Raw genomic sequence first — 13,209 nt, forward strand, 5'->3', positions numbered from 1 at the left:
TCATGTACCAACCGACTCAAGAACAGCTTCTTCCCTGCTGCCATCAGACTTTTGAATGGACCTAACTTGCATGAAGTTGATCTTTCTCTACATCCTAGCTCTGACTGTAACACTACATTCTGCACTCTGTCGTTTCCTTCTCTATGAACGGTATGTTTTGTCTGTATAGTGTGCAAGAAGCAATACTTTTCACTGAATCCCAATACATGTGACAATAATAAATCAAATCAAATCACGAGCCTAGGTTGCCAATCACTGGGCTACAATGTGGATGCAGTATCTGAACCTAAGGGTAGATTTAGTTGTGGCTTTCAATCGTGAAGTGGAAAGAACCTAAAGAGAAATCATTCACAGGGCGGAGCAGGGGATGGTACCTGTTACATTTCAATTGCAGAAAATTGCCATAGACTGAATGCATTGCTTTTGTCTTGTTACCATTCTGCCTTTCTCAAAGACAGTAAGAGTTTTAACAACACCAGGTTAAAGTCCAACAGGTTTATTTGGTAGCAAATACCATTAGCTTTCGGAACGCTGCTCCTTCGTCAGATGGAGTGGAAATGTGCTCTCAAACAGTGCACAGAGACACAAAATCAAGTTACAGAATACTGATTAGAATGCGAATCTCTACAGCCAACCACGTCTTAAAGATACAGACAATGTGGGTGGAGGGAGCATTAAGCACAGGTTAAAGAGATGTGTATCGTCTCCAGACAGGACAGTCAACAAGTCCAGGAGGCAAGCTGTGGGGGTTACTGATAATGTGACATAAATCCAACATCCCGGTTTAGGCCGTCCTCATGTGTGCGGAACTTGGCTATCAGTTTCTGCTCAGCGACTCTGCGCTGTCGTGTGTCGTGAAGGCCACCTTGGAGAACACTTACCTGAAGATCAGAGGCTGAATGCCCGTGACTGCTGAAGTGCTCCCCCACAGGAAGAGAACAGTCTTGCCTGGTGATTGTCGAGCGGTGTTCATTCATCCGTTGTCGTAGTGACTGCATGGTTTCCCCAATGTACCATGCCTCGGGACATCCTATCCTGCGGCGTATCAGGTAGACAACTTTGGCCGAGTTGCAAGAGTAGGTACCGTGTACCTGGTAGATGGTGTTCTCACGTGAGGTGATGGCATCCGTGTCGATGATCCGTCACGTCTTGCAGAGGTTGCTGTGGCAGGGTTGTGTGGTGTTGTGGTCACTGTTCTCCTGAAGGCTGGGTAGTTTGCTGCAGACAATGGTCTGTTTGAGGTTGTGCGGTTGTTTGAAGGCAAGAAGTGGCAGTGTGGGGATGGCCTTGGCGAGATGTTCGTCATTGCTGCAACGGCCTCAGTACTCAACGCCATCAACTGCCAGTTTCCAGATGCAATTTTACAACTCATCCGCTTCATCCTGGACAACAATGTCTTTACCTTCAACAACCAGTTCTTCAGCCGGACACACGGAACAGCCATGGGGACCAAATTCACACCTCAATATGCCAACATCTTCATGCATAGGTTCGAACAAGACTTCTTCACCGCACAGGACCTTAAACCGATGCTATACACTAGATACATCGATGATATTTTCTTCCTTTGGAGTCATGGTGAGTAATCACTGAAGCAACTATATGATGACATCAACAAGTTCCATCCCACCATCAGACTCACCATGGACTACTCTCCAGAATTGGTTGCATTCTTGGACACATGCATCTCCATTAAGGACGGTCACCTCAGCACCTCACTGTACCGCAAGCCCACGGATAACCTCACGATGCTCCACTTCACCAGCTTCCACCCTAAACACGTTAAAGAAGCCATCCCCTACGGACAAGCCCTCCGAATACACAGGATCTGCTCGGATGAGGAGGATCGCAACAGACAGCTCCAGACGCTGAAAGATGCCCTCATAAGAACAGGCTCTGGCGCTCGACTCATCGATCAACAGTTCCGACGCGCCACAGCGAAAAACCACACTGACCTCCTCAGAAGACAAACACGGGACACGGTGGACAGAGTACCCTTCGTCGTCCAGTACTTCCCCAGAGCGGAGAAGCTACGGCATCTCCTCCGGAGCCTTCAACATGTCATTGATGAAGACGAACATCTCGCCAAGGCCATCCCCACACCCCCACATCTTGCCTTCAAACAACCGCACAACCTCAAACAGACCATTGTCCGCAGCAAACTACCCAGCCTTCAGGAGAACAGTGACCACGACATCACACAACCCTGCCACAGCAACCTCTGCAAGACGTGCCAGATCATCGACACGGATGCCATCATCTCACGTGAGAACACCATCTACCAGGTACACAGTACAAACTCTTGCAACTCAGCCAACATTGTCTTCCTGATACGCTGCAGGAAAGGGTGTCCCGAGGCATGGTACATTGGGGAAACCATGCAGAAGCTACGACAACGGATGAATGAACACAGCTCGACAATCACCAGGCAAGTCTGTTCTCTTCCTGTGGGGGAGCACTTCAGCAGTCACGGGCATTCAGCCTCTGATCTTCAGGTAAGCGTTCTCCAAGGCGGCCTTCACGACACACGACAGCGCAGAGTCGCTGAGCAGAAACTGATAGCCAAGTTCCGCAATGAGGACGCCCTAAACCAGGATGTTGGATTTATGTCACATTATCAGTAACCCCCACAGCTTGCCTCCTGGACTTGCAGGCTGTCCTGTCTGGAGACGATACACATCTCTTTAACCTGTGCTTAATGCTCCCTCCACCCACATTGTCTGTATCTTTACGATCTGGTTGGTTGTAGGGATTCGCATTCTAATCAGTATTCTGTAACTTGATTTTGTGTCTCTGTGCACTGTTTGAGAGCAGATTTCCACTCCATCTGACGAAGGAGCAGCGCTCCGAAAGCTAATGGTATTTGCTGCCAGATAAACCTGTTGGACTTTACCCTCTTACTGTCTTCACCCCAGTCCAACGCTGGCATCTCCACATCGTTTCTCAAAGACCTCATGGCAATATTCCAAATTCTCCCCTGGTGTCCTGTGTGAGTAGTTGACCTTCTTCATCCTGTTTAAAGGGAGCACCAAATACTTTGTTTGCAGAAAATGTTTCACTGTTACAGGAGGTTGTGGGAGGGATTAACCCAAACATGGATCAGAGAGTAAATTTCAGTGTCTGTATCTTTGTGGTTCTTTGAAGAATTGTTGAAAGCCTTGCTCCTTTAGACACTGCATTCAGGCTGCAACAAGAAAGTAAAGTCTCATGATGTATTTACTCCTAAGTCCTTTGAAGGTAGGTTGCTCATCTGCACAGTTGTGTTTGTTTACTCCAAAGCGACTTCCTTTGAGGCTTCTTGATGTAAGAGTTTACAACATCTGTGAAGAACAGCCTTTGTTACTTGTTAGTTTTCTAACATAGCTATCGCTATGGTTACCTCAGTCCCAAAAATTACACTTTAACCAGCCTTGGCTGATGTCATTATTGTCATGTATTTCTTGGTGTGAGTACTTTACATAGGAGGGTGACACGGTGGCACAGTGGTTAGCACTGCTGCCTCACAGCACCAGGGACCGCGGTTCACATCTGGCCTCGAGTCACTGTCTGTGTGGAGTTTGCATGTTCTCTTGGTGTCTGCGTGGGTTTCCTCCAAGTGCTCCGGTTTCCTCCCACAGTCACTGTCTGTGTGGAGTTTGCATGTTCTCTTCGTGTCTGCGTGGGTTTCCTCCGAGTGCTCCGTTTTCCTCCCACAGTCACTGTCTGTGTGGAGTTTGCATGTTCTCTTCGTGTCTGTGTGGGTTTCCTCCGGGTGCTCCGGTTTCCTCCCACAGTCCAAAGATGTGCGGGTTAGGTTGATTGGCCATGCTAAAAAATTGCCCTTAGTGTCCTGGGATGTGTAGCTTAGAGGGATTAGTGGGTAGATATATGGGGGTAGGGCCTGGGTGGGATGATGGTCGGTGCAGACTCGATGGGCCGAATGGACTCTTTCTGTGCTGTAGGGATTCTAGGATTCTAAAAGTCCAAAGATGTGCGAGTTAGGTTGATTGGCCATGCTAAATTGACCCGATTTCAGGGGTACTAGCTCGGGTAAAGGGGATAGGGCCTGGGTGGGATTGTGGTTGGTGCAGACTTGAAGGGTCAAATGGCCTCCTTCTGCACTGTAGGGATTCTATGGAGAAGACAAGGTATACATGATTTTTCACTTCAAACATGTCCCGTTTGCATCGGAGAATCCATATTTCTCCATGATTTGACTGAGGTTGTTAATCCATTAAATCACCATGACGACCAACACTGGGTCAAAATCCTGGTATTCCCTCTCTAACAGCACTGTGAGCATACCTACACGATGTGGAGATGCCGGCGTTGGACTGGGGTAAGCACAGTAAGAAGTCTCACAACACCAGGTTAAAGTCCAACAGGTTTATTTGGTAGCAAATACCATGGCATTTGCTACCAAATAAACCTGTTGGACTTTAACCTGGTGTTGTGAGACTTCTTACTGAGCATACCTACACCTCAGGGACTGCAGCAGTTCAACTTGGCAGCTCACCACCACCTTCTGATGGGCGACTAGAGATGGGCAGGCAATGCTGACTTGCCAGTGACGCCCACATCCCATAAAACAATAAAAAGGGGGAGGTAATGGTCTAGTGGTATTACCACTCAACTATCAATCCAGAAACTCAACCAATGTTCTGGGGACCCAGGTTCGAATCTCGCCACGGTAGGTGGTGGAATTTGAATTGAATAAAAAATATCTGGAATTAAGAATCTACTGATGACCATGAAACCATTGTCAATTGTTGGAAAATCCATCTGGTTCACTATTGTCCTTTAGGGAAGGAAATCTGCTTTCCTTACCTGGTCTGGCCTACATGTGACTCCAGAGCCACAGCAATGTGGTTGACTCTCAACTGCCCTCCAAGGGCATTTAGGGATGGTCAATAAATGCTGGCCAGCCAGCGATGCCCATGTCCCACGAATGAATAAAAAAAAGCATGGCCAAGATTTGATGAACATTACCAAAGTACAGAAGTAGTTGTTTGTCACATTTTTTGGTGAGATCTTTCTCCGCACAGATTGACTGTCACTTTACAACAGTGATTACACTTCAAAAGTATATTGGCTGAAAAGCAATTTATGTTGGCCGAATGTCGTTAAAAGCATTACATAAAGGCAAGATCTTGCTTTCAAGGCAACTGCTTCTCCGATTGTAGTCCTGATTCTCATTCGGTCCTACGAGTGTGTGTGTGTGTGTGCATGTGTGGGTATTAGGTGGCGGCACAAGGTGGGGGAAAGGTTTGAGGAAGATTCAAAGCCCCTATCTAGTATATCGCTGCCAACTTCATGGAACAGATTGCCTCTGTTGTTTAGAATACAAACCTCTAATGAGCCAAAATTAGTTTAATTCATCAGACAATGTTTGCATATTTATCACCATGAGAGAGAGGGGGAGAGAGAGACACACACAGCTACAATCTGTAATTGGCTGTCACACTAGGAGCATCCTGATAGGGAATCAGCATAATACAACATTAGCATTCATGATCTGTAAGACTTCTGGCATGATAGCATTGCTGGAAGAGCTCATGACTCAGATCAACTCTACTTATTGCACATCCGTGGCAGGACTGAAGTCCAGCAAGTTTACATTGATTGAGATGGTGACTCTTGTTTTATCTGCATAATGACCCTTTCACCTCTGTTGTGGTACTGTAAAGAATTTTATACTCTTGGTCGTGAGAATATTGAAATATACATCACGTTCTCATTACTGAACTGAAGCATCTCAGGGTTCATCTTGATCGCTGGAGAAAATAGGAATGCCATTGCATTTCACTGTTCAAACAGTTTGAAATGTCACACTCTGCCACCAGCGCGGTGGTACAGTGGTTAGCACAGCTGCCTCACAGCACCAGGGTCCCGGGTTCGATTCCAGTCTTGGATGGCTGTGTGGAGCTTGTACGTTCTCCCGGTGTCTGCGTGGGTTTTCTCCGGGTGCTCCAGTTCCCTCCCACATTCCAAAAATGTGCAGGTTAGGTATATTGGCCATGATAACTTTCCCCTTCGCATCCAAAGGTGTGTAGGTTAGGGGGATTAGCAGGGTAAATGCACAGGGTTAGGGAGATAGGGCGGGGTTTGGGCTTGAGAAAGTCGGAGAGTTGGTGAAGACTAGATGGGCTGGATGGTCTCCTTCTGCACTTAAGGATTCTACGAAATAGCAGTATAACATCATTGCCATAGTAATTTGACCACATGGACAGGAACCATTCATAAAGAAGGCCCACCATCACCTTCACATGACCAACTCGGGGAGGTTGATAAATATCAGCCTTGCCAGCAGTAGTCATGTTCAAATGAGTGCCTTTAAAAAGAATCATACTTCCCCCTGAAATAAGTAATGCTGGGGTAGCTTATTTTCTGCTGGTTGTTGGATATTGTAATGTTCTAAATATATTCGGGGTTTGGGATTTAAACAAAAAGAAAATAATGTGGTTTGTACACATAGATTCAAACTAATAACAGCAGATTTATTCTAGGAGATCATACAGCATTCTTGCCTTCATCGACCGTGACATTGAGTTTAAAAATTGGCAAGTCTTGTTGCAGCTTTATAGAACCTTAGTCAGGCCGCACTCGGAATATAGTGTTCAATTCTGGTCGCCACACTACCAGAAGGATGTGGAGGCTTTGGAGAGGGTACAGAAAAGATTCACCAGGATGTTGCCTGATATGGAGGGCATTAGCTATGAGGAGAGGTTGGAGAAACTTGGTTTGTTCTCAATGGAACAACGGAGGTCGAGAGGCGACCTGATAGAAGTCTAAAGATTATGAGGGGCATGGACAGAGTGGATAGTCAGAAGCTTTTTTCCAGGGTAGAAGAGTCAATTACTAGAGGGCAAAGGTTAAGGTGCGAGGGGCAAGGTTTAAAGGAGATGTACAAGGCAAGCTTTTTACCCAGAGGGTGGTGGGTGCCTGGAACTCGTTGCCGGGGGAGGTAGTGGAAGCAGATACAGTAGTGAGTTTTAAGGGGCATCTGGACAAGTACATGAATAGGATGGGAATAGAGGGATATGGTCCCCAGAAGGGTAGGGGGTTTTAGTTCAATCGAGCAGCATGGTCGGTGCAGGCTTGGAGGGCTGAAGGGCCTGTTCCTGTGCTATAATTTTCTTTGTTCTTTGTTCCTTGTCTGTACAGAGGACAAACGGAAACTAAAACAACAGCCTCTGCAACACCCTAATGACATTACCAACAAATAATGTGTCAACTCTTAAAGCAATCACACAACCAGTTAAATATATACACAACACCAAGTCTGGTCAAATGTTAATAGCTTGGTTGTTACTTCTGTGTTTACCACTTCTCATTTCTGACACATATAAGCTTTGTGAAAAGGTGCAAGGATGTCAATGGCTCAGTAGATAGCACTCTCAACCTTCAGTCAGAAGGTTGTGGATTCAAGCCCCACTTCAGAAACTTGAGCATACGCTGTAGTCTACGGCCTGAATGTTATAGCCATTCGCACCAGTGGGATTTTCCCCTCCTGCTGCGGTGAACAGAGACTTGGCTGGGCATCAAATTCTCCGACTTTGCTGCAGCGGATGCGTGGTGTGAATGGCTGGTGAGATTGGGTCCTAACACTCCAGTTCAACACTGCAAGAGTGCTGCACTATGAGGAGAGACATCTTTGGAGAGAAATGTCAAACAAAAGTCTCAGCGAGAAACACTCAGAGATCAGCATCAACGGGCAGAGAAACAGATTCAATATTTCAGGATTTTCAGAGTTTTGATTTTGATTTGATTTATTTGGTATACAGTGAAAAGTATTGTTTCTTGCACGCTATACAGACAAAGCATACCGTTCATAGGGAAGGAAACGAGAGAGTGCAGAATGTAGTGTTACAGTCATAGCTAGGATGTAGAGAAAGATCAACTTAATGCAGGGTAAGTCCATTCAAATGTCTGACGGCAGCAGGGAAGAAGCTATTCTTGAGTGTGTTGGTACGTGACCTCAGACTTCTGTATTTTTGTCCCGTTGGAAGAAGGTGGAAGAGAGAATGTCTGAGGTGCGTGGGGTCCTTGATTATGCTGGCTGCTTTTCCGAGACAGCGGGAAGTGTAGACAGAGTCAGTGGATGGGAGGCTGGTTTGCACGATGGATTGGGCTACATTCACAACTTTTTGTAGTTCCTTGCGGTCTTGGGCAGAGCAGGAACCACACCAAGCTGTGATACAATCAGAAATAATGCTTTCTATGGTGCATCTGTAAAAGTTGGTGAGAGTCGTAGCTGATGTGCCAAATTGAATTGAGTTGAAAGATGTAAGCTAAAGCTCCTTTTGCCTATTATTTATCCCTCAACCAACATCACTAATATTGATAATCTGGCCATCACTGCTATTTCCAAAAACTCACACTGCACAGATTGGTTGCTATGGTTCCCTACTGTTACATCTTCTGGTTTCCATAAGTTGGAAATAATCACACTAGAGACTGTTGGAGCTTTGCTGAGTGTATTTTCTTCTGCCCACCATGTGGCTGTTAAACTGATACATTAAAATAAAAGCAAATTACTGCGGGTACTGGAATCTGAAACAAAAACAGAAAATTCTGGAAAATCTCAGCAGGTCCATATGTGGAGAGAGAACAGAGCTGACGTTTCAAATCTGGACGACTCTTTGTGAGAGCTCTGACATCCGGGTCCGGATGGGATGTACCCCAGCTTACTGTGGGAGGTGAGGGAAGAGATTGCAGAGCCTCTGGCGATGATCTTTGTGTCGTCGATGGAGACGGGAGAGGTGCCGGAGGATTGGAGGATTGTGGATGTGGTTCCTATTTCAAGAAGGGGAATAGGGATAGCCCAGGAAATTACCGACCGGTAAGTCTAACCTCAGTGGTTGGTAAGCTGATGGAGAAGATCCTGAGGGACAGGATTTATGAGCATTTGGAGAGGTTTAGTATGCTCAAGAATACTCAGCATGGCTTTGTCAAAGGCAGATCGTGCCTTACGAGCCTGGTGGAGTTCTTCGAAAATGTGACTAAACACATTGATGAAGAGAAAGCGGTAGATGTGGTTTATATGGATTTTAGCAAGGCGTTCAATAAGGTCCCCCATGCAAGGCTTCTAGAAAAAGTGAGAGGGCATGGGATCCAAGGTGCTGCTGCCCTGTGGATCCAGAACTGGCTTGCCCAAAGGATGTGGAGATGCCGGTGTTGGACTGGGCTAAACGCAGTAACAGTTTTAACAACACCAGGTTAAAGTCCAACAGGTTTATTTGGTAGCAAATACCATTAGGGGCGGCACGGTAGCACAGTGGTTAGCACTTCTGCTTCACAGCTCCAGGGAACTGGGTTCGATTCCCGGCTTGGGTCACTGTCTGTGTGGAGTTTGCACGTTCTCTTCGTGTCTGCGTGGGTTTCCTCCGGGTGCTCTGATTTCCTCCCACAGTCCAAAGATGTGCGGGTTAGGTTGATTGGCCATGCTAAAATTGCCCTTAGTGTCCTGGGATGCATAGGTTAGAGGGATTAGTGGGTAAATATGTAGGGATATGGGGGTCGGGTCTGGGTGGGATTGTGGTCGGTGCAGACTCGATGGGCCGAATGGCCTTTCTCTGTGCTATAGGGTTTCTAAGATTCTTCTTTCTAAGATTAGCTTTCGGAGCGCTGCTCCTTCATCAGATGGAGTGGAAATCTGCTCTCAAGCAGGGCACTGAGACACAAAATAAAGTTACAGAATACTGATTAGAATGCAAATCTCTACAGTCAACCAGTTCTTAAAGATACAGACAATGTGAGTGGAGGGAGCATTAAGCACAGGTTAAAGAGATGTGTATTGTCTCCAGACAGGACAGCCAGTGAGATTCTGCAAGTCCAGGAGGCAAGCTGTGGGGATTACTGATCGTGTGACATAAACCCAAGATCCTGGTTTAGGCCGTCCTCATGTGTGCGAAGCTTGGCTATCAGTTTCTGCTCAGCGACTCTGCGCTGTTGTGTGTCGTGAAGACCGCCTTGGAGAACGCTTACCCGAAGATCAGAGGCTGAATGCCCGTGACCGCTGAAGACCACTTCAGCGGTCACGGGCATTCAGCCTCTGATCTTCGGGTAAGCGTTCTCCAAGGCGGTCTTCACGACACACGACAGCGCAGAGTCGCTGAGCAGAAACTGATAGCCAAGTTCCACACACATGAGGACGGCCTAAACCGGGATGTTGGCTTTATGTCACATTATCAGTAACCCCCACAGCTTGCCTCCTGGACTTACTGGCTGTCCTGTCTGGAGACAATACACATCTCTTTAACCTGTGCTAATTGCTCCCTCCACTCACATTGTCTGTATCTTTAAGAACTGGTTGGCTGTAGAGATTTGCATTCTAATCAGTATTCTGTAACTTTATTTTGTGTCTCTGTGCCCTCCACTCCATCTGACGAAGGAGCAGCGCTCCGAAAGCTAATGGTATTTACTACCAAATAAACCTGTTGGACTTTAACCTGGTGTTGTTAAAACTGTTACTGTGTTTGCCCAAAGGAGGCAGAGAGTGTGTATAGATGGGTCTTTTTCTAAATGGAGGTCGGTCACCAGTGGTGTGCCCCCCACTCCTGGATGAGTACATGGGACTTAATGGGATGGAGGGTTATAGGTCGGCCTCGAAGGTAGGGATATGTTCGGCACAACTTGTGGGGCCGAAGGGCCTGTTTGTGCTGTAGTTTTTCTATGTTTCTATGTTTCTAAAGAGTCATCCAGACTTGAAAGGTTAGCTCACCTTCTGAGATTTTCCAGCATTTTCTGTTTTTGAGACTGATGCATTATTGCTCTGCACATATTGATTTGTATGCCCCTGTGGACTAAGGAAGCATGAAGAATCACGAGGCAGGGTTGGTAACTTGAACACCAGGAACTCCATATTCACAGTCAGGTCTAAGACTGCCCAACAGGGTCCCACACTGGGAGGAGCTAATTATAAGGAGCTAATTGCCCAGGGGTCACCTGACTCACACTCTTAACGGGGCAGTCCACACCTCAAAACCCAACATAATTGCCGGTATTTTACTACCTCGCTCAGGCGAGTCTCGTAAAATCCCGCACGAGGGTAATGGAGAATTCTGTTCTGCGAGCTTCACCCGCCCGATGATATTATACATAAGGCTCCAATTCTTATTGGAGTCTTATGTATGATTTATGCATTCTTGTAACAATTAGTTCCTAACTCTTTATGAATAATATAGTAATATAATGACAATCTACACCACATGCACTTCATGGGCTTTGGCACATCTTAAGGTCATGACAGTTTAAAGTTTATTTATTAGTGTCATGAGTTGGCTTGCATTAACACTGCAATGAAGTTACTATGAAAATCCCCTTGTTGCCACACTCGGGCACCTGTTCGGATACGCTGAGGGAGAATTTAGCATGGCCAATGCACCTAACAGGCGCATCTTTTGTCCTGTGAGAGGAAACCGGAGCACCCGGAGGAAACCCACACAGACACTGGGAGAACGTGCAAACTCCGCACCGACAGTGACCCAAGCCAGGAATCGAACCCTGGTCCCTGATGTTGTGAGGCAGCAGTGCTAACCATTGTACCACCGTGCCAACAGGGACGATATAATTGTGATTTCTTTCGTCAAAGCGGCCTTTAAAGATCAGAAGTAAATTATTTAGGGAGGTGGTCTGAATTGCAATCGGCCCAAACATCGGATCTCCCAACACTTAGATGAATGTAATCACAAAACCCATGCTCATAATGCTGTTTGATAACTTTCACACAAATGAGAGCAGACATCAGGAGCAGAGTTACAGGAACATTAATCATTTACATCAACCTTCAGGCATAATTGGAAGCTTATAAGTTCCTCCTTGAAACAAGAGCAGAGAGCCGGAAAACACTCAACGGGACAGGCGCACCCATGGAGAGAGAAACATAGTCGATGTTTCCGGTCAGTCAACTTTTATCTGATGAAGGGTCGTCAACCTGAAATGTTAATTCTGTTTCTGTCTCCAAGGTGCTGCCTGAGCTGCTGAGTTTTTCCAGCATCTTCTCTTCTCCGCATCCGCTTCTTGCTCTGCGCCCCCGTCTCCCATCCCTACCCCACCCCCACCTCCCCTCCCCACTCCAGCCTTTTGTTGGCTTTCATGACTTGGAATTTAAGGTCCACCTGAGCCCTGGAGGGGTTAATAGGGTCACGCTTCCCAAGGAACCTCGGTGATGTTCATACATTAGTAAAGTGCTGAAATCCACCTAATTTGGCGTGATATGTTGGGTCCATGCATCACTGATCATAATTGCTTCTGTGACCTTTCTAGTTTAGCATTCAAAAACATCCTGACTGAAAAACCTTTTCTAATGAGTTGACACATAACAGCAGTCTGTCAGATTGGCAAACAATGTAAACAAAATCTAATCTAGGTGAGGTGAGTGTTCATCAAGGTGACAGACAGTGCAGATGGTGACTCAAAAAAAAATGTTCACCTGTCGGCGAGGGCCCCTGGTGTATCTCCTTATTCTGACTGCAATCCCAGTTATAGAAGGCAATGCCTTTTTATGCTCTCACCACGCATCCCCATTTCCTCTCAGAGATTGTTAAATAAATGCTAATAATTGATAAATGTAGGATTGTTGACTCACACCTTTGGGATCTGTATTAATTAAAAGTATTCTAACGCATTTCTCTCAGAACTCTGGAAAGCCACTGCCGATGGGGAGAGCTTTATTTTATTGCTTGGAGTTGAACAGAGGATCGCAGTGCTGGGAACGGCATTCAAGCAGATGTGTCCCAAACACTGTAATCGCAGTTTATGTACAGTCAGCAGCCAAGCCAACTCCAGAATGCTGAACAGCTAGGAAGATTGCTGTGCCACATTCATAGTCATAGAGGTTCACAGCATGGAAACAGGCCCTTCAGCTCAACTTGTCCATACCGCCCTTTTTTGTTTAAGCACTAAGCTAGTCCCAATTGCCCGCGTGTGGCCCATTTCCCTCTATACCCATCTTACCCAAGTAATTGTCTCAATGTTTTTTAAAAGACAAAATTGTACCTGCCTCTACTACTACCTCTGGCAGCTTGTTCCAGACACTCACCTCCCTCTGTGTGAAAAAAATTGTCCCCTGGACCCTTTTGTATCTCTCCCCTCTTACCTTAAAAACTATGTCCTCTAGTTTTAGACTCCCCTACCTTTGGGAAAAGATGTTGACTATCTAGCTGATCTATGCCACTCATTATTTTAGAGACCTCTATATGATCACGCCTCAGCCACACTCCAGAGAAA

The sequence above is a fragment of the Mustelus asterias genome, chromosome 4 (assembly GCF_964213995.1).
Source record: "Mustelus asterias chromosome 4, sMusAst1.hap1.1, whole genome shotgun sequence".
NCBI lineage: Eukaryota > Metazoa > Chordata > Chondrichthyes > Carcharhiniformes > Triakidae > Mustelus > Mustelus asterias.